General features: G+C 41.3%; 1 protein-coding gene across 2 annotated transcripts in view; it reads right to left on the bottom strand.

Moving 5' to 3' along the window:
* The window catches only part of ACOD1 (aconitate decarboxylase 1), a 35,815-nt gene extending 10,942 nt beyond the window's left edge, over positions 1-24,873 (bottom strand). Inside the window, exons 1-2 of one of the 2 annotated variants that reach the window (XM_061367724.1) lie at positions 24,080-24,873; positions 4,242-4,317 (exon numbers count right to left, since the gene is read on the bottom strand). The gene's annotated coding sequence lies outside the window, so the exon portion shown is untranslated. Of the gene's footprint in view, positions 1-4,241; positions 4,514-24,079 lie in introns of those variants that run through there. The other variant, XM_061367723.1, reaches the window with a different exon arrangement.
* Between the last annotated feature and the right edge of the window lie 626 nt (positions 24,874-25,499).

A 25,499-nucleotide genomic window follows, 5' to 3' on the forward strand; every position in this document is an offset into this window, starting at 1 on the left:
AGCTAAGAATCTTAGCAAATGGCCTGGAATAGCTGGTTTAATCTGAATGCTGCTAACAGCCATACAGCAATAAACTTTGGGATCCCACAGTTCTTCACCACTATTCTTTTTCCACAGGCCTACCATCTCACGTTCAACAGCAGCTACTGAGCCAGCCAGCAATAATACACAGCATATGTAATAGGCAATGATTGCACCATAAAATGTATAATTCTGGAAATTTCTAGCCTACAGTAGTTGCCCTGTTCCCTTACTTGCACAACTAGTGACAACAGCAGTACAGTCTCTGAGAAGTTACAACACCCTTGTTTCCTTTTCTCAAACTTGTCTTGGAAGTGCCAAGCCATATTCTGGTTAAGGCTGCTACAAGTCAGCACACAGGATCTACATTACACAGACCTTACGGCCTTCATAAATTAGCTGTGCTATTCCTAAAGACAAGTCCTTGCAGTTCATTTAAAGTTGCAATGTGGGTGTTGATTTGCTTAAATGAGCTGTAAGAGGTACCAGACATAGCTGCGATAATCATGTAGGATCTTGGTGAAGGCAGATCAATCATTTCAGTATAGACATACTGTGAACAGGCCTCAAGCAACTGCAGTAGAGGCAAAAGCGTGTTTGAAGCCAAACAGTGTGTTGCTGGATGATTAAGCAAGTCCCTTTGGTATAATTGATAGAGTAATGTGAAGGGGCATGAACTATAACAATGCGAGAAGACACCACATTTCTATGAAATTCCCAGTGGCACAGTGCAAATGTTAGGTCTCACCCATACCATAGCCTTTACCTGTAATACTAGTGATGCTGACAGTGCAAGGGGCTACACCTTACTTACGTGCCCCAGGTTCACAGCTCAGGAGGAGGAGGTGTAGAGGAAGGTGACACAGCCAGGCCCAGACCCCTGTGAACAACTCTGCACCCTGGAGTACCAACTCTTCTTCCTGGGATGCCTCACAGACAAGTTCCCAAAGCTTTTCTTCATCCCACTGTAGCTTCCTACCCTATTTGCTAAAGAAATAAGGTTACCTAGACAAGTAGCAGGTGGCTGTAGGGTTTCTGTATGGCATGACCTGCACTCTGAATATAGCAGCAAGTGTAGGAGAGATCACATAGGTTTTCTGTATGTGCATAGACTTTGCTGTAACTTCCCCTTGCTGATGGTTTTGGCAGCTTGGGGCACACATTGCTCTCTTAATCAAAAAGCAGTCATGATGTCTGTACTCAGCCAAAAATGCAGCCAGATGTCATTATAGGACTTGTGCCATTTAGGGAGACTTTAAAACTTGACTAACATAAATTCAGAGTTTGATTAGTGGAAACCACATTACTGTGAGCACACATGAAGGATGTGGCAATTTTAATTAAATTAACAGCAGATCTCTGTGGTGCAAATGAGGCATTAATCACTGTGCTGGGCTGCTGCATCATACATGCAAAGGTACCCAGCAAAGAGCCCCTCCTGATCATTTCAGAGTGAGCCCAGATGTTGGGCTGTCACAGGTCCCAGCAAGCCTGCAGTGGTGGTCCGGTAGGGAGATGTGGTATCGAGTCATAGAATCATAGAATAGTTAGGGTTGGAAAGGACCTTAAGATCATCAAGTTCCAAACCACCTGCCATAGGCAGGGACACCTCGCTCTAAACCATATCACCCAAGGCCTCATCCAACCTGGCCTTGAACACTGCCAGGGATGGAGCATTCACAACCTCTTTGGGCAACCCATTCCAGTGCTTCACCACCCTAACAGGAAAGAATTTCCTCCTTATATCCAATCTAAACTTCCCCTGTTTAAGTTTTAACCCATTACCCCTTGTCCTATCACTACAGTTCCTAATGAAGAGTCCCTCCCCAGCATCCCTATAGGCCCCCTTCAGATACTGGAAGGCTGCTATGAGGTCTCCACTCAGCCTTCTCTTCTCCAGGCTGAACAGTCCCAACTTTCTCAGCCTATCTTCATATGGGAGGTGCTCCAGTCCCCTGATCATTCTCGTGGCCCTTCTCTGGACTTGGTCCAGCAGTTCCATGTCCTTCTTATGTTGAGGACACCAGAACTTCACACAGTACTCCAAGTGAGGTCTCAGGAGAGCAGAGTAAAGGGGCAGGATCACCTCCTTCGACCTGCTGGTCACGCTCCTTTTGATGCAGCCCAGGATACGGTTGGCTTTCTGGGCTGCAAGCGCACACTGCTGGCTCATGTTCATTTTCTCATCGACCAGCACCCCCAAGTCCTTCTCCACAGGGCTGCTCTGAATCTCTTCTCCGCCCAGCCTGTAGCTGTGCCTGGGATTGCTCCGACCCAGGTGTAGGACCTTGCACTTGGCATGGTTAAACTTCATGAGGTTGGCATCAGCCCACCTCACAAGCGTGTCAAGGTCCCTCTGCATGGCATTCCTTCCCTCCAGCGTATCAACCGAACCACACAGTTTGGTGTCATCCTCAAACTTGCTGAGGGTGCACTCAATCCCACTGTCCATGTCAGCAACAAAGATGTTGAACAAGACCAGTCCCAACACCAATCCCTGAGGGACACCACTCGTTACTGGTCTCCAGCTGGACATTGAGCCATTGACCACAACTCTTTGTGTGCGGCCATCCAGCCAGTTCTTTATCCACTGAGTGGTCCGCCTATCAAATTAATGACTCTCCAATTTAAAGACAAGGATGTCGTGTGGGACAGTGTCAAACGCTTTACACAAGTGCAGGTAGATGACATCAACTGCTCTACCCCTGTCCATCAGTTCTGTAGCCCCATCATAGAAGGCCACCAGATTGGTCAGGCAGGATTTCCCCTTAGTGAAGCCATGCTGGCTGTCACCAAGCACCTTGTTGATTTTCATGTGCTTTAGCATGCCTTCCAGGAGAATCTGCTCCAAGATTTTGCCAGGCATAGAGGTGAGACTGACTGGTCTGTAACTCCCCCGAGTCCTATTATATGACAAGCTTCAACACTAACTGAGGGATAAAAGAGCCTCTCTGCATCTAAACTATTACTCAGGGTTTTTGAACCACTAGGAAATTATCCCACATGCCATTACAAACTTTTGTATGCAGTGGTAGGGCTAAAATAACACCTAAAGCATATGCAGCAAACCCAGAACGAATAATAAAACATCCTCCTTCAAGCAGAAACACGCTTTGGGAGAAAAATTGATCTGATTTTGTGGGAGTTCATCCTGTCAGCAGATGCAGAAGCACTTGAGACAGGTACTGAGAGACGTGATGTCAGCTGGAAGAATTGTTTCTCCAGCTTTTACCACAGATTTTCTCTCTGCCTCCCAGCTTAGTTCCTCCTAAACATAAAGGCCCTGGAAAGATTCAGACAACCAGCCATGTTGCAAAAGCCACAGAGTACTTGTTGATAATGGACTGCTAACTCTGCAAGCCTGAGCCATGGGTTGATTCCCTTCCACCCCCTCTCTTAATACATGGACTGCAACATCTGCTCAAAAAATATGCTCTCATCAGGGTCCCCGAGGCAGCTTGGACATCCCATGAGCTACACAAATGTCACTGCCCTTTAAAATCTCCTTTGGGGAACTCCAGCAACTGGAGAAAGATTCCTTTTCCTCATCTGTGGTTGTACGTAGCTACATCATGTGTTTTCCACCCTGATATATTTCAGAAGTGAGAGGAAATATTGCAAAATGGCTTAAAATTATACTTTAAATGTGGCATCCTCTGATTTATGGTGCAATTATAAAACATGCCACAGTAGTTATTAGTCGTGAGATTGATTATTACACGTCTCAGACTGTAAAACATACCGGAGAATTTCTAGCTGTGATTGTGCATTCACTTCAAAAGAGAAAATGGGTGTAATTACACTGACATTTATGAAAGGGAGAAATAAAAGCAAAACCAGAAGAGAAGTTAAATTTGAAGATGAGAGCTATGAATATATAGAACATTTATATTGTTACCATTTTCTAATTGAACATTTAAGCAGAAGCTAATTATTTGATTTAAATTGACCCTTTTATACATAAGTAGCATTTGAAGAATTTTGGCTTTTAGAATTTATGACGACACTATTTGTTTCCCTAACATTACTCACCTTCAGCATAGTAGATGGAGACACACGCAGGAAGCATTAAAAATCAAGGAAAATACTTTCACAAAATGAAAGGAGTTTTTCTGTAAGATTTGCTCATCCATGCTGACTCTTCAGCATCAGCAGGGTTTAAAACTATTCACCTAAAAATGATACCTACTGTCAGAATTAGTGGACAACATTTTATTTACCTTTTTGCTCTGCAGCCATAGTTGGAAGATGTCTCTCCTTATGTGGCCTTGGATATCGCAGGAGCAACAGAGTTAGCTGTAAGGAAAATAATACGTTGAGTCACGGCATTTTTTGATTTAAAAAGTTGCTTCAGGTCATATTCAGTGAGAATATATGATGTTAGCACTACCACCAACTCACACAGTTTATCCTACTGACTTTGGTAACTGTTTTGCGTGGTGCAATGCCAGCACTATGGTTTTAATAAAATAAGCAAATAAACCAGTCTGAGTCCTCCTTTCTACAATTAGAGGATTTCTCCATTTTTGCAATCTGGCTATTTCCATTCTTTATCAAATTGCACAGTTTTGAAGCCTATTTTGAAGTGCATGTTTTCTTTTTGGATTTTTTATTCCCTTTGCTTGGTATAGTATTTTATTAAACTTGGGGTTGGGGAGGTTTGCAGATGAAGGAATACTGAAATATGGCACATCCTAAAACACCAGCACAATTGCAGCAGGGCACAAATCATGCTATTCAACCAGAGATACACAGGGTAGGGCCAATGCAGTGCTGTTTCACTGCATAAGAAAAGCAGGCAGCTTCTGAAGGTATCAACTTTAAGGAGGCAGCTTGCTGCCTGTGCTGCTTACAAATGAAAAATAAAGCTGTGTTTTTCAGCTTGACCCACCCATTGCTGCTTTGTGCTTCTGCATTCCTCTGCAGCCACTGCAGCCAAAGGAAAGGCTCCTAAGGAGGAACAGCTGCTGAGAAGTTGGTTTTCCTCACAGCTTCCTGCTCTCTTGCCCCACTACCCTTGGCAACAGGACTCTCCTCCACCTTCCAAGCACAACCCAGCCTTGCACTGCCCCTTTTCCTCCTATGCTAATAAGACCCAGATGTATTTTCCCACCACTCTTCTACTCCATGCAAATTTGGGAAACCTATCCAGTCAAAATCAATTGCATCAAATCCCATGTCTCCAGCAGCAGCAGCAGGCTGAGGCAAGAGAGGCCCCTCTGCTTAACCAACCTCCATGAAATAAAGGGCAACTGCTCCAAAATGTCAGTGTTTTAGTGGGAGTCGGTACACTGGGGTGCTGGGCAATGTATACAGAGCTGTTGGATGGAGGAGTAACCAGTCAGCCCAGAGAACCTCTACAGATCAGTACCAAGTCTGGCACTACAGTAAGGTCCACACCCTCTGCCATAGTCCACAAATGGTTTGTGACCATTCAGTTGGTGCTGGGCCTTGGCAGGCACTAACACAGGCTGCTCTGCACAGCTTTCCAAGCCAGGGTTGTATGGCTTTTTGTCTGCCCTCATTTTCCTTGCTGGCAGCACTTGGCTTGCCTCTTCCTGGTCCCCTGGACAGTATAGCACAACTCAAAATAGCCTTGGGGCTGTGTCCAGCTGTCTGGCACAACTGGAGCAGGAGCTGCCCAGCAATAATGGCAGCAGCTCCTTCCCTCTGTTTTCTTGGCCATGCACACAAGGACCTAGGGCAGATGAGCTTTGTGCTATCTGTCCTCTGCTCCTGACTTGGTTTTGTTAGTGCTCTCATTTCTAGTCTAACAGATGCAGAAAGAAGGTTGCCTGTGAGTTGACTTTGTGCCAGAGACTTCTTGACTCGGGTTTGATACAACATAGGAGTTGACCATGTTGATGACTGTCTTGAGCTGTGGCTGAGAAAGAAACCCCAAAGCAAATGAAAATCCCAAGCACGTAATTCCTTCCTAGGATTAGATTGCTTCCACATGTAGTCTGTACCCACAGTCTTTTCCTGTAAGTATAGACATCTTTCCTAGCTAATAGCTGGTAAGGCAGATGCTCCAATTTGCAATTCTGCATCATGCATCCAAACTTGTCTTTCATTCCTGTGTAATAGAAGGACATGTGCCATGAAGCCCTCCCAGACACTGTAGGTCAGCAAAGGGAAATGTTAAAGAGACAGAGAGGAAGAAAGGTTTTGTGGTCAAACTTCTGCATACCCTCCACGTGCCCATAAAAGAGGTGGGGAAAGCAATGGCTAAGAGAGGGAGGAAAGTATCTGTTCATATCTATTGTATGAAATGCAGTATCATTTAACGTGATGCTGCTTCCAGACAGAGTTAGAGGTATGGTGAGCTTGCTCACTGAATCCAAGTGAAAAATACCAATAGATCTATGGCCACCCTCAGCATGCTGTGCTATTTATTGCCTGGTATTGTATCCCTTCTTTATGTGGAGAAATTGTCCATCCTTTATTCCTTCCTTTTTTCCACTCCTGTTCTCATAGGTCAGCTGAGATCATTCCTCACCTGAAACCAGTGCAGGATGACACCTTCCCACAACTTTATCAGAAAAAGTCCACTCCAGTTTACGTCCTAGATGTGGATGCCACACTGATGCTGAAAAAATGGTGATCTTCAGTCAGACTGGCCAAAAACAGGACAGGGACAAATGCTGGAACGAGATCATGATGGGACCAGCAGTGAGTGCTGGAGGTGGCGCTTGGAAAGTGGTTAGCCCTCTTTTCTGTCTTGTCCCATAGTTCATCAGCCTGAACAATCTCCATCAGGGTGGGTGTTTCTGACAGAGGACCTGGCGCTTCAGGAACGTTCAAGCAAAAATGTGCAAGGTTGAGGGAGGAAGCTGAATTGGAGGATCTGCTTCTGGGATGTGAAAAAAGTATGGTCAGTCCCTGAGAAATCCCTGTAAGGATATCGAAAGATGAGCTCCAAAAGCTCAAGAGGGTGGGCAGCATATAAAGGTGAGTGGGGTTCCTTCCTTCATGTCATCACAGCATAAGGAAGCCTGTAATGGAGAGACCTGGCTTGAAGGTCATCTATTATCCATATCATCTCTGAGCCTGAAGGGCAGTAACCAAAGCCTGCCCATAGGGTTCTGCTAATTCTATACTCTGAGAGCCATGAGAGCCTTCAGAAGAAGGACAGGAAAGACAAGCAATTCTTACCTTCAGATCAGGCATTTCTGAATGTTTCTGAACAAGCTGGCTCATGTCAGTCATGATCTGATTACAAAGGATAATGTAACTCACAGGTTACCACAGCCTGTGGTGGGATATGAGTTCAGCTACACAGTCAGTGATGTAATCATTATTAGTGCATCCTTCTCTACAGCGTGGGTTTCATCCACAGCAGACACCCCAGAGCAGGCTCCAAGCTCACTATTGTTAACGAGTGATGGGATTTAAAAGACCTTTATATTTGGGACCTTTATTACTTTAACTTTGCTGTTTCTGTATCCTCAGGCTTAACATTCTTCACATTTTTATGGTGAAACTATAATAGTAAAAACTTAAACTCTTAATTGGGTACATGACCGTGGGTGGTGATGGCTTTAAAAGCAAAAAACAAATACTTCAAGACTCTAGATCATGTGTTAAGAGAACTATATGAATACAAATCAGGAGTGAATCCATACTGGGAAATATAAATTATTTATACATATCTAAAAGACAGAATACAGAAAATCTTAACATCTTATTCATACACATTGCCACAAAATTATATTTGCATGAAGCCATTCTCCCCAAAAGAGTTCAGATCACATGAAAGACTGAGAATGTCACGTGCCTACTCTCAATGTAGGTCAGTGCATACACATGGCAAAACTGAAGGAAACTAAAGGGAAGTTATCTTCTCCACCTAGAGAAACTCTTGCCTGGATGATGTTCTAAGTTAAAATTAAACATAATTCTATGATGAGCAGAGGTTGAAATGACCTTCCTTAAACTGCAAAAGCATGGCATGGGGTGGCAAACTTGTGTTTGTCACCCATCTTGTGAGCACAATTATTAAGCCTGTAGGTAAAGTCACAGTAATGGCACACACAAATTAGGCATGAAAAAATGGACAGAAGAGATATGAGCAGCAATGTCTCTTCTTAACCTTTTGATGGCTTGTTCACTCGTAACTGAATCACACATTGTAAACATTGATTGGATACAGAAATATGTTAAAGGCACTATGTATGAAAAAGATACAGAAAAAATGGAGAGGATTCAGAGCATAAGAACAGTAATAGGTTTAGTAAGCATGGCCTGCAAAAGAGGTGCAAGGAGGTTTGCCTAGCATAGAAAAGCAAAATTGTGTTGTTTCACATCACAGCTAAGCCAGCTCAACCACTGGCACTTGTCTGATGCCCTCCATAGGGCTTGAACTAAGTCAGCAGAAAATTAATTTTATTAAAGAACTGAAAGCTTCTCCACTTCATCCTCTGAATTGTTCATCACAATCACACAAGGGCTGGCTGAACAGGGAAAAGAATTTAGGTGGTTAATTCTGGCAACAGCTAACCTTCAGACTGGCTTAGTTTTAATATGGAAGTGCACCATATACGGGTACACAAAACAGAAATACAATCTGTATTTTAGGAAGAAAAGGATGTTGAGCAACTTTGCTCTATCTGCTAAGAAAGAAGACTAAAAGAAATCTGCTAAGTATTTATCAAAGATTCTTGGTTTATGTGAAAAAAAAAAACAAAACAAAACAAACCAAACCCCACCTTTAAAACAGGAATGGTACCAGGTACTGAAACATTAAAACACCATAAATAAGAATATTGTGGAATTGCCTTCACTGGAATCATTACCAGTGTATTATGTGGATGTCTGCCGGGACTGTCCAAAGTTTCTTGCTGCCTTGGTACAGAGGTGAACTGAAGGATGATCTCTTGACATTCATTCCATCCCTCCCTTTTTCTGACTTCACGATTTACTGAGTTCACCAGAATTCAGGCTAATTCTGCCAGAATTAGCTCTAACTGAATTCAGTACTACTTAGAAAAATGGCTTTAACAAGAACAGTGTCAGATTCTAATACTGTTACTTGACTAATACTTTGTTGAAGACCAGAGAAGCATCTGTGAACACACTGTCTATGGACACATTATCAGACACACTGCTCATGATCTGCTTTATATTCTGGAAAACTTCCTAGATTGGCACAGCTGGTTTCTAAACACAGCATGAAAATAATCCCATGAGAATAAGTCATACTTCAGAGGCGATCCCCAGGCTTCTGGTTCATTCCACAAATGGGAATGCAACATTGGCAGTTGCTCAAGCATGATGGAAAACCAGTTGCAGACACTGGAAATCAGGTCACCAGCTGGGAAATGGGTACACTAAGATACACAATTTCATTAATATATCAGAAGTATAATAAACAGCATTTTTTTTTGTTGAAATATAAGTGATGTTCATATTCAATCTGCAGAAGTGTGAAACTGGGGTTAAGATTAAGTAGAGGGATGTGCTGCATTCAGGACTTCTTTTTTGCTTTTGTTTTTGGAAAACTTCCAGAAATAACAGACTGCAGAATCAAAGAATCTGATTGGGAAAATACTGAAATACACTTAACCTTCTGTCTTCCCAAAGTCAAGAAATGCTATTATTAGTGATGTTCTCTAGTGAACTGTTTTGTGGACAAACAAAACACCACAGCTTTCCTACACAGAACTCTCTATTCCCTTTACTGTAGGGAAGTTCTGGGAAGAGCCCTGTAGGAAGAATAGAACCAAATAATTTTACAGGCATTTATTAAGAAAATATGCCAATTGATTAATAGAACTTTGTTACCTAAGTAACTAGGCAAAACAGTTCAAATGCAGCAAGCCTGTTGATTCATCTAAGACTTTGCAGGTGAGGGATCAAGCTAAGAAGTAAGCTTTATCGATTGTCTTTTCAAGTCTTTGGAAGTCCTGTCAAATGGAGAGGATCAATAATAATTTGGGAAGGGTACCTAAAGCCTTCAAAGAAATCTGAGCACAGAACTTCCTGTGTAATCACGCCCACCTGAGGATGCCAGTGCAGCCTCACATGGGAACCACCACTGTGGGACACAAAGCTGCCATCCGCAGTTTGAAGAGCAGGCAGATTTCTTCTTTTACAAGCCCTGCTGCCTTTGAAGCTGGGATCTGTTTGTTCTAATGGGACTGATTACAGAGGGAGAGGAAACTTCAAAAGGTTTCGCTGCCTGTGTGAACTAAATAGTCAGAAGTCTGCAGTGACATCCTTTTGTGACACTTACCATAGGTTATTTTTTAACTTATTCCCCATTCTGCCCTTTAACATTAGCATCTTCTTTCTTTTTGTGTGTGAGAATGCTGAAGTTTGCAGATACCTCATAAAATAATCAGTTCCTCTGCTTGAAGTGGGACTCTTCCTATATTTCTGCCTTCTGGGCTTCATGTATTTTTTTGCTCCTAAGTTTTCTTTTCAGTCACGCATTTTTAAAGCCATTGTGATCCTGATTCAGCAGTGTGATACATGGTTGTGACTGCCTGACTGATGAGACGCATATTATAGGGATAATTCAATGGGAAGGGCAGTAATAACTGATACATGGAATAGGAAAGAACAAAATGCAAACAAAATCCTGAAGATGAGTCTGCAATTTCTCCAGGCCTCTGTGAGTGTGTTTATTTAATTTAATTTCACTCACTTAATGCTGAACTGTGCTGATGCTGTCTGTTCTCCTCTTGCCAGATGCAGCCCATCTACTTTGAGTCCAACGCAGGGTGATGCACAAATAATCTCCCCTTTCTCAGCCCTGGAAGTAATCCATGGGTCAACATCCTCTGTTCATTTCCTTCTCTTGCTTCTGTGTGCCTTTATGGAAGGCATGACTTCCTCAGCTGATCAACCGAAATACCGCTTCTCATCCAAACCCTTTCTGTAAAATGTGTTTCAACAGATGCCCTTATTTACAGGAATAAATTGTAAAGCCAATCTCAGAGAGAACTTCCAAGTGCCTCCATTCTGACAGGTTTGTCTTTTCAGGGTGGAATGTTAAAAGAACAGGGATTTTTTTTTTTTTTTTTTTGGTGACAATATCAAATATGTTGCCCATCAGGTAACTCAGATGTCCCATTTTGAGGAGTCCATATTAAAGATAAAACCAGATCCACCTTTATATAACAAATAAGCTGACAGAAATGCTTTGATCATTATGCACATACCTAGTTTTAGCATGTATTGAAATTGTTGACCTCAGTGATTCACATCTCATCTTTTCAAAGAAACATATTTTACTTCACTTACTCTCTCAGTTTATAGTTGTGCCTTTTATGTTACTTCCCTTGAACTCCAGAGGCCAAATTTGTCCTTTCTGTGAGTCCTCTTGGGGTAACAGAAGCCACACAAATTACATTTCCTGTTTTTACTGGTTCTGCTTTTGTCTTGTGCATTCAAATCACAAGCAAATAAAGAAGAAAGGAAAGAAAGGATGACCCAGCTTGATAGACCTCATCAAACCCATCGTGAAGACCTGGTCTCACAGCTTACTCCCATGTGTTTGCCAACAAGGTCTCTCCACCACTCTCAAACAAGCTAAGGCAGCAGCTGTCACTCTGTCCCTGCTCCCTTCCTCCTCCAGTCCTTTCAGGTAACAGATGTCCTGTTTGGTATATCCGTACTCATAAACAAAAGAGAGTGAGGCAGTGGGTCCTGGTTGTGGACCCCTGATTATCTACATTGCTTAACCATTAATCTTGTGGTTTGGCTCTTTGTTGGACCACTGCAGTTAGCTCTATCTGCAAGACAACCTGCTCCCAAGCTATTAGCAGAGCAGACATGAGCCAGCCAATATCACTTGACCTCAGAGCCAGGACTGTGAACACAGTTTCAGCTCTGGAAAAGACAAAGTCACAGTCAGGCATCCCATCTACTGCCTCCCTAATGCTCTTCTAGTTACATGGTGAAGCACTAGTTTTATTGCATCAGTAGTGTTTGCTCCTGTCAATGACACTGCTACTGTATTTACTGCTGAGAAAATAATCATAGAATCCTGAAGTCGTTTGGGTGGGAAGGCACCTTAAAGATCCCCTGCCACGGGCAGGGACACCTTCCACTAGACCCGGTTGCTCAAAGCCCCATCCAACCTGGCCTTGAATACTGCCAGGGACTGGACAGCCACAGCTTCTCCAGGCAACCTGTGCCAGTGTCTCACCACCCTCGCAGTATATAATTTGTTCCTAATGTATAATCTAAACCTACCTTTTTTCAGTTTAAAGTCATCACCCTTGCCCTGTCACTACATGCCACTGCAAAAAGTCCCTCTCCAGGTTTCCTATAGGACCCCTTTAAGTACTGGAAGGCTTCTATAAGAGCCAAAATAAAAGCGATCACTAATCAGTGATGTGATTCTGGAACAATTTAATCACATGGCTCTGGAACATTTTGTTACTTGCACAACAGTGGTACCATTTTTCTTTTTTTTTTTTAACTTATAGAAACAGAAGGCAACTGCGTCTGCCAGTGAGGGCTGCCAACAGCATCAGTAAAGATACACAGTTTGTTCACTTTTAGGTAAAGAAATCTTGGGTTAAAAATAGAAGTAATAAAGTCACTTGTACTCCTTGCTATATAGCTATACACCTATACTCCTTGCTACGTACACTATTACAAATGCTATATACATGGGGGAATTTCACCTGGAGAATGATACTGTTCGTAGTCTGACGATTAAGTTCAAACCACCTGATAAGGCTAGTTGGCACTGCCCATGAGCAAAAGTGCCTCTGTTTAAAGAAACCTGAACTTCTAAACATTCTTCGTGAAATGGCTTCGTGGAACTGTGCTACTGCAGTGCCTTAAAACGAGAGCGCAGAGGCAGCACTGCCACCTACTGCTACCAGGGCCATGGCTCTCACTCAGCAAGGGAACAAAAGCTTGGGTAGTAAAAGTTGGCATGTACCGCAAAAATACATTTACTGTAAAAATAAATGTTAAAAATTAATTTAAAAATAGACAGCTAAAAAATTAAATACATTTACCATAAAATTAAATATCCAATTTTCCATTTGCAAAGCATCAGGGAATAAAATAACCTACCATTATGATCCTGTCACAATTTAAAAAACCAAACAATCCATCTTGCCACCCTGTTATGTAGCTTAGTCACATACTTTGATACTTTTATTTTTAGCTAGTTCAATGTAAAGAGCTTTGTTAGGAATTTACTGAAACTGAGGCAATTAGCATCTTGCCAGACTAGGTCTTTATATTAACTATGCTGGTCTTAAAGAAAGGTATGATGAACAATAGACATTAGTGATAATAGAAAGAATAACACACAAGAAAACCTGTTTCAAAATCATATTAAAATGCATGACCTAAAAGTGATAGTGCATTAATTTATATTTTTTCTGCATCACCTGTCGTATATATCTGAAATCGTTAACCTGAGCCTTAGAAGTCTTATCCTTGATAAACACTACCAGAAATGCACCTAAGGAGTTACTATTTAAGGTCATAATAGAAACTATCACATTATTAGTAGTACTGAAATGTACATTAGTGGTACAAGCTAATAGCTTTGTGGAAATGGAGCACCGACGTTTGTGGCTAGCAAAAGACGTGGTTCATCCACACTAATTCAGTCACAACAGACCTGTCTACTGAAGGGTGATTCTAAGGCGACTATAAAGTTTGTGCTAAAGAAACTAAACTGGGGTTATAAGGGTTGCTGGGCCTGCAACCCTGGAGCTTTTGATGACACTTTATTGAAGAATTTGATTAGAATTTGTGATTTAAATACTGAGTTGCAGAGGTTGCCAGAAGCTGCAAAACAGGTGGTGACTTTTGCTTACAGCAACACATATGTAAAATTTAAGAGAAAGTCACTGAACTGTTTGGGAAATTAAATTTCAGCTCTACCCCTAAGAAATGCTTTCATGAAGTGGAGTAAGTATATATGGAAAGGCCTGCATACAATGCTGTCAGTCACACATGCTGTCTGAAATCCTGGCTCAAACCACATGGAAGTTTGCCACCAAGCTGAGAGAGGCCAAAATTTCAACTGCTGTGTTTACATTTGCATGTGGATTTCACCAGGAAATATCTACTTCCTGGCTTTTGGAACATCACTTCTTTGTGCTTGATTCTAAAGAAAACTGCTTTTCACATTAAAAACAGCACTTGGCACACAGTGTGGCATTAAACCAGCTCATACTTTGTCTTCCAATGCTTTGAATCAGGATCATCTTTCCTTATCAAGTCAAGCTGCCTACTGCTGCACCACCCAAGGTTTATTAACGCTGCTTTGTAGGCCCGTTTTTTTGTACCTATTAAAGTCCTTGCTCTTAATTCATTCAAATCCCTGAACCTAAGCCCTTCTCTACTACTGCTTTAAGTCATTTTTATTTATGCCTGGAAGGTTGTTTGGATGTCAGAAAAAAAGCCAACTGAGACAAATGCATGCTAATGTATTTCTTTCCCCTTTTGGTGCAAATTCAAACAGGTTGGCTTCTACTACGTGGTTTGAACAAAAGTTGAGCTAAGGAATATTTCCACAGCCAGACATGATTCTCAGCTGTAAGAGAGAGACTAACAGCATTGCTTCTTGGATAGCCAGGTTCCTGGAATTTCCCAGCTGTGGCATATTTGACAGGGTCCTCATTTGGATGCATCAGGCTAGGAGGTTTGCCCAGCCAAAGCACTGTGAATGTACTTGAGTGCTTTCTGAAGAAAATCATTCTGAATCCTAACACAAATTATGACATTGAATGTGACACTTCCAGACCAGTTAAAGCTCATGACACACACCCAAAATAATAAAAATATAAATCAAGAAATCATCTGAACATACTCTGAGGTAGTAGCTACTATGAAGCTCAAACTTAACAAGGATGGAAAGCAGAAGTTAGGAAAAAAATATACAGGTTAAATTAGTTCATATTTGTTTATTCATGCAGTGTTAGCAGAAAAAACATACAGACTTCATATGCATTAGCAGTATATTGTCTCTCACTAACATTTTAAAGTATCAGTATGTGCTTTAAAGAGCACAAAACTACCTACTATCTAACTACCTCAGGTGAGAGATGTTTGTGCTTTAGGAGTGGGGATTAATGAATTAAATTAGCATTTCCTGTGTGGCAATTTGCCAGAAGTATGGATGGATTTATGATTTGCATAACAAGAGTTGAGATACTCAAATATGAGAAAACCAGAACAGAATATTTCAGTTGGAAGGGTCCTACAACGATCATTTACCCCAAGATTTAGCCAAACAGCTCCAATTAATGTAAGTGGGAATTATGTGGCTAAGACTGCTAATTGGTTTTGTGTCTTCAACCAAGAATATTTACAGTGTCATAAATTTTCTTATAGAACCTAGTATTTATGCTCCAGGTAAGAGGAATATTATATAAAAAAAGTATTGCTTAAAACCTACAAGAACACTCAAAGTAAGATTCAGGACTGGTGAATGGAACAAACCCAGTGTTAGCTTAAGCTGGTGTGGTCTGTAAGGTTTAAATGCTCAATAAGCTGCCTGACAATACCCAGCTGAGATTAGTAAACTAAAATTTCATTCTTCACAGAGAAAGCACAATATCAGAAAAATGACTTTTGCTCAGTGGATGGGAATAAAAGGTTTATGCAGAAGAATAAATTACATGAAGCAGAGAAAAACTAGTTGGGCAGTAGCTGCACTATCAGTTTTGCAGAGTTATCAGTCATTATAGTACATACAGGTGGGATTATCTTGACATTTCCTGACCTGTCTATCAAATATGTATTGCTGGAATGTGCTCATCTCACTTCTGAAGAGCTTCTGTGGGTGATACAGTTACTAATACTAAACATAGCTACAAATATTTTTTTTTCCTTTGTATAGCAACCAGAAGACCTTGTTCTTTCCATTCATCTGCTCCTCCACTCCGTCTTACTCTTGACTCCTTCTCTGGACACATGATGCATACTTAATTTGGCATTATTGATAATCTGTCCTCTCGTACCTGCAGAGATGCCAACTCTTAGGGTTGTATGTGAGCACGTCCTCTGGCTTCCCAAACATTTTTTTCCTACCACAAAACAAGAAAACCTGGAACAGATGCATTGAATATATTCACTCTGGATGATGGAAAAAAAGCTCCATCACAGAAAAAGGAAGAAAGTAGAGTTTTCCTAGAGGAAACAATTGGAAGATGCCCTCCTAGTACATCTCGTGTTGTTAAATGGCAGTCATCCAAACATCATCTTTTTCCTCTAGAAATCAAGGGAACAGAAACATCGGCCTTGAGCAAATGACAGAGGCAGAGAAAAAAGGTTAAGAGGTCACCTTGGTAGGTTACTGATGAGCAGTTTGCTGTTGATAGTCACTCCACTATCAAACAGATCTGAATAATCACATTTATTATCTATATACAGTATTAAAGACCTGGCTACATAGTTACTGTACTCCTCTAAAATACTGAAAATTTGGACCTCAGGGCTTATAAAATACAGAAATAATTGTTCTGTACTTATTTTGCTTTTCCTTAGCTAGATATTTCATTTCTTCCCTTCTCTTTTAACAAGCCTTATGCTTGGCAAATTTAATTTCTTTCCTTTCTCAGACTGTCAGTCATAGGCAGCATCTTGACTTATAAAGAGATCTTTTCCTATTTATCACTATGACTGCAGGCTTTACGCTTATCTGCTGCCTCTCAGATAAAACCCCCTTCACTAAGATCCATCCTATAATCTCAACCTATTTCTGTGTGATTTAACCTCCTTGAGATAAATAGATTTTCTTTTGCTTGTTTTATTTGAAAGGATTTTATTTAGAGGACTAAGTTCTGATACAATCTAGACTTGTGACATTCAGTTAAAAAATACAAATAATAATGAAGAGAGGTTTCCATTTTCTGAGAAAGGCAGTTTGGCAAAAACTGTACATACACAGTATCACACAGTATCACAGTATGTTAGAGATTGGAAGGGACCTCAAAAGATCATCTAGTCCAATCCCCCTGCCAGAGCAGGAACACCTAGATAAGGTTACACAGGAATGTGTCCAGGCGGGTTTTGAATGTCTCCAGAGAAGGAGACTCCACAATCTCCCTTGGCAGCCTCTTCCAGTGTTCCGTCACCCTCACTGAGAAGAAGTTTCTTCTCAAGTTTAAGTGGAACCTCTTGTGTTCCAGTTTGTACCTATTATCCCTTGTCCTATCATTGTTTGCCACTGAGAAGAGCCTGGCTCCATCCTCGTGACACTCCCCCTTTATATATTTATATACACTAATAAGGTCACCCCTCAATCTCCTCTTCTCCAAACTATAGAGACCCAGCTCCCTCAGTCTTTCCTCATAAGGGAGATGCTCCACTCCCTTAATCATCTTAGTTGCCCTGCGCTGGACTCTCTCCAGCAGGTCCCTGTCCTTTTTAAACTGAGGGGCCCAGAACTGGACACAATATTCCAGATGAGGTCTCACCAGGGCAGAGTAGAGGGGAAGGAGGACCTCTCTCGACCTACTAACCACCCCCCTTCTAATACAGCCCAGGTTGCCATTGGCCTTCTTGGCCACAAGGGCACAGTGTCGGCTCATGGTCACCCTGTCGTCCACTAGGACCCCCAGGTCCCTCTCCCCTACACTCCCCTACACAACACACATGAAAAATTAAAGGGTGAAAACAAACAAGCAATTTCCTTTTCATGGGCATAACTCTTTCTAGGCTAGCAAAAGTTTATGGCATATACTCCTGCCATTGCAGATACAAAAAAATATAATTTCTGTGCTTAGTTCATAAGCAAATAATAAATAATCTTTATCAACAGCTTGCAGGTATACAAAGGGGAGAGTCTCTTAAAAATCTAATTCCTGTATTCTCGAGGGCTTAAAGAGTCTGTAGGCAGCTGGAATTAAGTGGCTGTGATTTGTCTTTGATTTAAGCCATTTGCTTCATTAAAACTTCATTAAATCTAAACACACTCTTCATTCGTATATTTCTTAAATGTCCTGACAATCCCTCATTTATTCTGCCAATATGTTAATTTTTAGTAATAATGTATTATTTTATTTACATACATGACTGAACCCCCACATATTGTAGACAGATGATATCTTGCAGGAAACTCCTGCAAGGCAGAGTGGTAATCCTTCTATGTGAATACTTGAAACAGGAAAGCACATTCAGAATTTTCTAGACACATTAAATTAAACCTATTTAGGCCTGTGCAACTAAAGAGCAAAATACGTGCAGTGAGATTTTCTAAGAAGGAAGACAGGCTTATAAAACTTACCTCCATATGAACCACAGCAACTCTCAGTTTTTCCTTACAGGTAAGAAACAGCTGCTTTTCATTACTTTGGGCAGTAACATCTCATTAGCATAGCAATTCAGGAAGCTGGGGAATCATCTGCTATGCCTAATGAAGTTGATTCTAAGTTTCTTCAAGCTTGGCTCAGCCCAAGCAGAAAATCAAGTTGGGTTATGCAGTGGATAATGGGTAAAAGTTCTGGAAACACTGCTGAGGATGAGGGTTGTTCTGGCAAACTCAACTTTGGCCCTAGAAGAGGCTGACTTCTGCTGTTTCGCTCTCTAGGCAGAGATTTTTGGCAGTCAGGCAGCAAATAATTTCCCCTGCTAAATAAGTGAAAAGAAATGTATTCTCCATGACACATTAATTTACATGGCAGGTCAGCGAGGGTATCAGTGAATAGGAGGTCCAGCATCCCATTCTGGCATGGGTTGCACAGCTGTGTTACGCTGCCTGCAGGAGCTAAGATTAATTACAGCCTTCATTCACAGATGTCCCCACTGGCATTAACCCTAGTTATAGCTGTCAGTGACATGTACTTTGGCAAGGTCTTGACAGAATGGACATTTTCCAGGGTGCCTGGAGCAGTAAGAGCTTCTGGAGCTGCATCCTCCACACACAAGCATCTGTCCTCAGAAAGGAGAAACAAGTTTGAATATCTTGACAATAAAGAGTCTCTCCCTTTATGTGTATATAAATGGTTTTCCATCTTCCATGTGGGAAGATGAACACTGAGTCTGTAATGAGACCTCATTAATTTAATTTCAGTCTGTGCCAAGAAATTATGAAATCTGGTGGACAGATACTTGGCTGTGGAGCCCAGTAGAAAGCTAGAACCACATCTACCATATTCAAAGCATCCTTTGGGACTACTACCCTGGTGGGAGATGAGCAAGTAGGGGACTTCACAACACTATACAAGTGTTGTGCAGCCATTCACTCCTTGAAGATACTCACTCCTTGACAGTTTAATATCGGTTAGTTTACACGGGCTGTGAAACAAGCAGGGTTTGACACCAATACAGTCAGTTCTGCCATTGAGAATATGAGCTTATGTCTTCATAGAGAAAAAAAGAACCAAAAATCAAACTAGTGTAAACATGGTTTTCTTAGGTAGTGAAGAAAGGTAGATAAGGTAGTAAAAAATCAGTTGCCAACTTCCCTATACTAGTGTGCCTGCTGTGGACTTTTCACCTGAGGCTTTCGCCTCCTTCATACTTGCACAGATGCTGTAAGCATCCCTGGTAAGGATTCTGATATTTCTTCTATTAAACATAACAGATTTTAAATTGATCTCAACAGAAAAAAAAAGATGTAAAGAGAACAAAGCAGAACATTCAATTTCAATGAGTTCAATGAGAACTTTCAAACAAGTCTGTCAGAATGAATGATTGCATTTCATTTGTTTATTTTAATCTAAATTGAAAAGTTAACACTGGTTAGGCACAGCTTGCATTGGTACATAGTGGCAGAAAGAAAAAACAAATGCATTAATTACTGTTCACTGACCACAGGTATGATTTTGATATGTATTAGATTAGTGAATACTATGTCTCCAATAATCACAGCTACAGCAAATGCATATATTGGAAACACACAACCGCCAATGTCATTATTATTAGCTATTTTACCTTTGAAGAATCACTCTGCGGAAAAGAATAATTACATTAAATATTTTGAATTCATTTGCTAAGATACATTTTTGCAAGAAAAGGATATAAGCAAGACCAGTGAATTTTGAAAATGTCATTAAAAAGCATTTTCTATTGGAGATAGCTCCTGCCCAGGAATGAGACCACCACTGTTCTCAGAGGAACAGTACTGGGGACAATTCTTAACATGCTCCTCTGCAACCCAATGCTCTTAGATTTTGATTTAGCTCCCTCCAAAAAATATGTGCTTTTTCCCCACTGAAACCTATTCTGAAGCCTGACTGACCCCACACGAAAGCAGGCTAAGTGGGAGTAGAGGTTGTATTTGATATCCTAATTGGCTAGATAATGAGTTGCATTTTCCTGAACAGGAGGCTCCTTTGCTGAATCCTCATACTGACAAATTCTAGGAGATGGCTTTAAGGTTGTTGATCCACATGGATGATTCATGTAGAAGATCGATGTAGTTTCCACTCACATTTGCAAAGGTCTGGTTGTCTTTCTGTTGTTGCTGTGGTAGAAGCTAGACCAGAATGCTATTTATCCACAGATAGGAAAATCACCAAGGGGAGATCTGAAGATGTGAATGAAAGGTTTCACAGAGATACAGAAGATTAATTTCAGAGTCAAGGCTCAGAAAAAGAATCCTGATTTAAAACTGCTCCATAGGGGTTATGAGCAATTTAGCACAGGAGAAAAACCTCACATATTGTGCATGTAAAACACCACACCACTACATATTATAAAATGACTTATCTGTCCTCTGCTTTTTTGGCATCAGACAGAGCTGTAACTTTCTGATAATGAACCAAAGAAGGGAAATAGGAAAGCAAGCATCAGATTTTCCTAGATATCACCTGAAAAGAAAGAGCTGGGAGTACTTCCACATTTGCCATAAGGTGCATAGCCTTTTTTTCTTGTGTCCTCCAAATTCAGTGATGCTCAAGATGTGTGTGGAAGGTGTTCCCTTCAATGCTTTTCTTTACTGAGGCAGAAACAACCTGCCAACACCATGACATTGAGAGGGTGCATTTTGTCTCCCAATTTTTACAAAGGTGCTTGAAGGAAATTAATACAGCTCTGAATTTCACTAATTGCTCACTTGATTATGTTTTTCAGTCACAGCTCTGTATCATCCAAGGGCATCGAATAGACAGCTAATGGCTGTCTTCCCTCCCTCCTTACTTCTCTGCCTTCCTCCTTCCCTCTCCTCCAGGCACTGCAAAGCATTACCATCACAAAATTATTCAGAGCAATGTCTGTACCACACTGGCAGGAGGAAAGTGCTTGAGCACTTCAATGACCTCCTGAGGTTGCTTTTAACCTGAATTACTCTATGATTTTTCAATATCTTTCATGCTTGAACATACGTATTTTCATAGCAGCTGAACTTCTTAGAACATGCAGTTCTAGCTAGACATATTCAACTGCATATACAAACAGGTTACAAACATACAGGTTATGAACAGATATTATAAAATATATCTTCAAAACCAACATTAATTACAATTCTCATGAAATATGGAAATCTACAACTTCTGAATTTGTGATGTCCAGCTATACACAGCATGTGAGACTGAGTTTGCAGGGAAAGATAACTCTCTTTAGAAAGAGTTGAGTTCTTCAGGCTTTGGGTGGAATAATAACAATTCAAGTTTTTGGCAGCATTACTTTGTGTCACTTCAGTATGCTGAGCTGGGTAATTTCACCCTGAGCAATCATTCAGAAATGGGAAAGGTTTCATCTAATAGCCAGCCACTGACTGACAAAGTCAAACCTACAGAACACACATTTTAGAGAGCATATAAGCTGCAAAAATGTGAAGAGTTCCCAACTCTTCAGCAATAAACTTTGCTGTGGGACTAACTATACTCTTTTTCCTATACCCTCTAAGCAAGATTGTGAAGCCCAGAAGAGCTTATTTCAGCCACTGGTTCAGTCTAGATCACTAACTCCTGTTCTTGGTTTTATGCAGGAGGCTAAATATTTCACTGAATTTAGTATCAAAAATTCAAACAATTCGGTCATATCTAATTAGGCATTTTTCTAAGCAATATTATGCCATTTCATACAATACAGACTGAAAAAAAGAACTAATAAATGCTTTTCACCATTTTGAGTTCAGAACAGGGATAAAATAGTTTACATCTACTTTTTATGACCGAAAAATTATAGTTTTCTCTCTATTAAGAATTTTCGGAGCTCTTTGCATTTCTTAATTGCAGTGTAGGCTTACTCCCACTAGGTGTTACCCTTCCTCTATGGTTTGTGAAGGAAACCATCCGGAATAAACCTGGACCACCAGCTGGTGCGCTGCCCAAAATGCAAAACAGGAGCTCATTCTTTATCCCATCGTGATGGACACGTTTATAAACACTGACACAACAACACCCACCCCCCTCCACCCCCCAAAAAAAGACACCCCACCAAACCACCAAACCAAACACCCCAAACCCAGTGTAAGCTTCTCAAAATATTAAAAACTGTTGGATCCCATCAGATTAAGATAGCATGCATCCAACACATAGCTACTTCTGGTAGGCAGCTAATAGCAAACACCAACTGCAACTGTCTTATCTGAAGGAGCTATTGCTCAGAAATGTCATGATGGTGCTGCAGAGTGAAAGAAACTCAACCACACATTTATTTATTTATTTATTGTCGTAAAGCCTAGCTGTCCATTACACTGTATTTAATATTTCAAGCCCTTTACAGAGTGGTGTATGCCTTACGAGGCATTTTGTGGCAGCCTTGAATGTTACATGTACTAGTATTTCATTGTCCCCCCCACAAAATAATAATAAACCACTGAAATTATGACTGTATTACACAATCTGGTAACTGACACCTAAGTAAAAATAGTTGATATCCATTATACTACCCCCAGATGAAGTCCAGTTGTGCTCGCTGGAGACCAGTGCAGCCAAATGAAAAGAGATAGGAAACAGAGAAGTTAGTTGAGTATTTTGTGAAAAGAAGAAAAAAATCTGTTAAAGAAAGAAGTTACAATAATCAAAGCCTGCAGCTAAGCGAAGTATCCTCACATGCATAAAGCAGCAGTGAGATGTCCAAAGAAGATAATTCTTCTGAAGAGAGGTTGGCTTACACCAGCTATTTCAGCGCTGGGCATGTTTTTAAGCCCAGAAAATGACAGCTATCTCAGAGACAAACACTGCAAGCTGGGCCTTTGCCCAGGACTGTTGAACAGGCTGTATGAGCAGCATCTTCCCATGAGAAGGCTCCTTGTTCCAGTGGCCCGGGGGGTCAAATCAGCTTGTACATTGGCACAGAACACTGCAGTGGGATGGGCCGGTTCCTACCACTACAGAAAGATCTGGGATAGGGGCCCAAATAAGGTGCTTGTTAAAGCTGTGTGTCTGTGTCCTGTGTCGTCCCCCCCACTCACTGCCCTTAATGTGCATGACTTTGGACATGCTGCTGCACAAGCATGTGGTGGGTCCTTCTTATCTGGCCTCCTCTAGTTGACAGGCAGGTGGAGGTGCAGCTCCGGAGAGCCAGTGTCTGAAGAAGCAGCATAACTTGGCAGGCTGAGCTGGGCTTGTTCAGCCTGGAGAAGAGAAGGCTCCAGGAAGACCTTAAAGCAGCTTCCAGTGCCTGAAGAAATCTGGAGAGGGACTATAAAGTGACAGAACAAGGGGGGATGGCTTTAAAATGAAAGGAGATTTAGATTAGACATTAGGAAAGGTCCTTTACTCTGGAGGTGATGAGACACTGGCACACGTTGCCCAGAGAAGCTGTGGCTGCCAATCCCTGGCAGTGTTCAAGGCTAGGTTGGACAGGGCTTTGAGCAATCTGGTCTAGTGGACGGTGTTCCTGCCCACAGCAGAGGGCTTGAAGCTAGGCAGTCTCTGAAGTCCCTTCCAACCCAAACTATTCTATGAGTCTATGCTTCTATGAACTTACTTGTCTGTGAAGCTTCTGGAAACACAAGCTGGAAGATCCATTAAGCTCAGGTTTTATCAAGTCTGGTCTCAAATCTAACAAATCTCAGGGCAAATAAAAAGTTCAAGCATAATAAATATGTTAGTGCTATTTTTATTAGCCTACTTTAATACTCAATGCTAAAGAAATTGTTTAATAGATTAATTAATTATCCCTTCATATATATATGTGTGTGTGTATATATATATAGGGGAACATTTGTAAGTCTCACCTGCTGGTAGGTACAAAATACTCCAGTGCAAATTCTGCTGTGAATAAGCGCCTGCACAAACATTGTATGATTTCATCTTCTGGGTGCACAGTTTAATCACAGTGCTCTCAACAGAGAGCCCACACTAGGGAAGTAGAGTTTAAAATACGAATCTGTGGGAGGCTCTTGAGGTGGCTGCTTGCTAAGAATGGCCAGAAGCAGAGTGATGTGGGGGGAGATGCTACATTAAGAGACTGAGAGGTAAAAGTAACTCCATGAAACTGTTACCATCAAACTGCCATGTGAAAATTTTGTGTGCTTTTAGGCGGTGAATTGAACCTAAAATAGTATAAGGGAAGAAAACAAAGATTCCCTCTGTGCTAGCAGCTAAATCACATTATTTTCATTTTTTTCTTTTCTACAGCAACAGACTTGGGTATTTCAAAGGGTAACAAGCCAGCTTCATTGAGGTTTACTTTAATTTTCCCTGATCTTTCAGAGCTGTTTTCACCTCTCTCCTACTCCCCTAAAAATAAAAATATATAACTAAAAAAAAAGGAGACAAGCTGCTTGTTACAAAATGTCAGCAAAACATCAGATTAACCTGATTTTCCATTTTGCTCCCACAACTGAAAATACTTGGTGGCCAAAGCCCTGGCAGCTGGCTTTCCCACATGAAAAAAAGTAATGCTCTGCATCTTTGCTACCCTACTCTTGAGTCCTGATCAGATTAAATTCCTGTAATTTCCAAGCGTCCCATGCCCCAAGCCCCATCTCCTTCCTTAGACCACAGTATCTCCCTTTCAGCTCTCTGTCGACACATGCTTTTTCTCTGTCATCCATTTGCTTTTTAAAACTTTTGTAAAACGCCCCCTCTTTTCCCTTTGCTTCCTCTTTTGCCTCTTCTTCTCTTGGGCAAACTTATCTTGTTTCTTGAGAATTTGCCCTTCCTTACTCTCACATTTCTGTTTTCGAAGGACTTCTTCCCCCCCGCCTCTGCATCTTTTGATTTCTACTTCGTGGATCACTGCATTAGGACGTTTGCAGCCGGGCAGTCCAGAAAGCAAGGCATTGACGTTGCCTTCGTAGTCCTCAGACCTTCCTGTCCTTTCAGCTGTTCTTTCGAGGAGACTAACACTTGAACTCCCAGAGGAGAGCAACTGAGTACTGCGAGGCAGCAGCTCTTCACTGTTACTTGCAAAGAGACACAGAAATGTAGATAAAATTCAAGCCTGAAGCGTAATTTCAATGCTCTCTGCCAATGCATGTTAAAGAGGTGCTAATATTTCACGCAGATCCCCTACCTAATTAATCCAAATGAAATCCGAGCTGTAAGAGTACCCAATTACACGCGTATTCACGCAGACACGAGGAGCTCTCACGGCAAAGAGCCACTTTACAGGCAGCCCGAAGGGACCCCATCTGCTCCGGGGTCCCCCTC

Source organism: Neopsephotus bourkii, unplaced genomic scaffold, assembly GCF_033783945.1.
Source record: "Neopsephotus bourkii isolate Nb327-2 ecotype Australia unplaced genomic scaffold, CSIRO-AGI_Nbou_v1 NB_1394, whole genome shotgun sequence".
Taxonomy (NCBI): Eukaryota; Metazoa; Chordata; class Aves; order Psittaciformes; family Psittacidae; genus Neopsephotus; species Neopsephotus bourkii.